This window comes from Sinocyclocheilus anshuiensis, unplaced genomic scaffold (genome assembly GCF_001515605.1).
Source record: "Sinocyclocheilus anshuiensis isolate Anshui unplaced genomic scaffold, SAMN03320099.WGS_v1.1 scaffold832, whole genome shotgun sequence".
NCBI classification, from domain to species: domain Eukaryota; kingdom Metazoa; phylum Chordata; class Actinopteri; order Cypriniformes; family Cyprinidae; genus Sinocyclocheilus; species Sinocyclocheilus anshuiensis.
Window position 1 is genome coordinate 13,975 of NW_015549602.1, and position 3,098 is coordinate 17,072.

The following is a 3,098-nucleotide window of genomic DNA, read 5'->3' on the forward strand; positions in this document are numbered from 1 at the left end:
ATTGAATAGAATATAGGCTATTAAAACCGTTATTGCACGACATAGGCCTATTCTTATAGGCTGCACAGACAAAACAGTCGGAGATGCGTTTATGCATTTTTATTTTTTTCTATTTTACGCATTAGTAGTAAATCAAGACTTCGCAAGTTCTCTTGTAAAAAACAACAAAAAAAAACAACGACTTGGAATAAACTACAGAAAGCGAGTAAAGAACTCTCAACATTAGGCTACTAAAAAGGTCAGTTTAATTTCGCAAAACTCCCGTTGATAAAAAATCTGACTACACTGCACAATTAATCTCTCACACTGCATCTTCGTTGTTTATGATGAATTCGATGCGTGCACGTACACCGCTTTTATTATTATTGCAGCTTAGAAGTTCAAATAGTTGCACTACTCCGACTTTGCCACAAGGAAAAGTTCGTGTCAGATCTCCGCCTTGTAAACGACCCCTAATTAATATTATTACCATATAAAAGAGCACATGCCAATATTCGAATTTCTGTGCTTGAGAATGACAAGCACAAAGAAAAAATAACTTTACTGAGACTGAAATTGAGGTCCTGCTGGCGGAGGTAGAGGTTCGTGCGGGGACGCTTTTTATTTAACAATGTGTAATTATTCTGTGGACAAACAATGTGTGTGTGGTTATATTTTTTCGATTGACTATTATGAAAATTATTACTTCTAGAAACAACAGAAATAATAATAATAATAATAATAATGATGATCCGTAGATTTCGGGTGAGTGGAAAAAATAATCCTTGGTACAATGAAACCATCTCAAACCTTGTTAGGCAAAGAAATGTAGCTTGGTCAAAAGCAAAGAAAACAAATAGTGAAGAAGACTGGTCTCATTATAGATTAATACGGAACAAGTGTACAAAATGTAAGTTCTAAAAGTCAGTATTATCTTAATCTGATTAACAATAATATGAATGATCCTTCTAAATTTTGGAAAATAACGAAATCCCTTACAGGATCGAATAATTCTACTTGTCTCCCAAAAGTTTTAAAAGTGAACCAAAGATTGATTATAGACAAGGTTAATATTGTTAATTCGTTTAACAGACATTTTATTTCAAATAGTTCGATAACAGATAATAATTTGTTGAACACTGATGAACGGAATTGCTGAATCATTTAAAAAGTAACTCAGAGTTATTTTCTTTTAACCCTATATCTCCCCCGCAAGTTCATAAATTACTCTTAAATTTAGATTGTAAAAAATCAGGTGGGTCTGACAAAATTGATCCAGTTTTTTATAAAGTTTCTGCAGATATTATTGCTGAACCTATTGCATCGATTTTTAATTTGAGTCTATGCACCAATGTAATTCCGCCGTCTTGGAAATCCGCTATGGTTATGCCATTACTAAAGAGTGGAGATCCCTCTGATTTGAATAATTATCGTCCTATTTCTAGACTACCAGTTTTAGCAAAAGTGTCTGAGTCCCTGGTAAATGACCAACTGAAAGAACACAGTTAAACATAATATTTTAAATGCATTTCAGTCAGGATTCAGAGCAGGCCATAGTACGACAACAGCTACTACATTAGTTACAAATGATTTAATCACTGCTCTTGATAAAAGGCAGCATTGTGCCGCCTTATTTGTTGACTTGACAAAAGCATTTGACTTAGTGGATCATGCACTACTGCTACAGAGGCTTAAAGGTATAGGCCTTGGTAATTTGGCATTGAGTTGTTTTAAAAACTATTTATCGGATAGAACTCGTATTATACTTCTATGTTAACTGTTAAGAAGGGTGTCCCACAAGGTTGTTTATTGGCACCACTTCTTTTTTCTATTTTTATTAATAATTTAGGTCCGGGAATAAACTCTGCGAAGTTACATTTTTATGCTGATGATACAGTTATTTATTCAGCTGCATCCTCTTTGTCTCAAGCCATTGAAATTCTTCAGGACTCTTTTTATACTTTTCAGCATACCTTACTACAACTGAAATTAGTTCTAAATGTAAATAAAACTAAATATATTATTTTTACTCGTAGTCGATCTTTGTCCTCTGATCCATCAATTCTTACTATTGATGGCCTGCACATAGAAAGAGTAAAAGATTATAAGTATTTAGGAGTATGGCTTGACGAGAAGTTAGCTTTTGATGTACATATTGATTACTTGGTGAAAAGACTTAAACCAAGATTGGGTTTTCTATTTCGGCAAAAACATTTTTTTTCCTTTGGAGCTAGAAAGCAAATTATACAGAGTACATTTTTACCCATTTTGGATTATGGAGATGTTATTTACATGCATGCTTCTACGTATTTATTGAAAAGGCTGGATAGTGTTTACCATGCTGCATTGCGATTTATAACAAATGCTTGCTCACGTACTCATTGTTTGCTGTATAATAAAGTAGGTTGGTCCTGTTTATATCAAAGAAGGAAATCACATATGTTAGTGTATACTATAAAGGCATTGTTGGGCATGCTTCCAAATTACATCTCTAGTCTTTTATGCCTACGTAGAAAGAATTATATCACCAGATCATCAAAAGGGATTCAATTAGAAATACCCAAGATACATTCAGAGCATGGAAAATCAGGTTTCTCATACTATGCTCCGTGGTTGTGGAATGAATTTCAAACTGTAACTCCATTAGAAACAATTCCTTCTTTGAATATTTTAAAAAATTTAGTGCAGTGCAGTAAATGAATCATGTTGTTGTTTTAATTAATTTACTGATTTATGATTATTGTTTTTGCTTTGGTTATATGTAATTTTGTCTTGTGAGGTGTATGTTTGTGAAATTTTATGTGAAATTTTTTGTACGGTCATCTTGGCCAGGACTCCCTGGAAGAAGAGATTTCTTTTATCTCAATGGGACCTTCCTGGAAAAATAAAGGATAAATAAAAAATATATACTACAATATCCAGTATGGAGTACCTCAAGGCTCAGTACTAGGGCCGTTACTTTTCAAGCTTCACGGGCCTCATTTATAAAATGTTGTGTAAAAACCATCCTAAATTTGTTCTAAGATCATTTCTCAAAAGTGCTTAAGTGTGATTCAGAGAAAACGAACGTGCGCACAAAAACACGTGCGTACGCCTCTCTTCCAGATGTGACATTTATA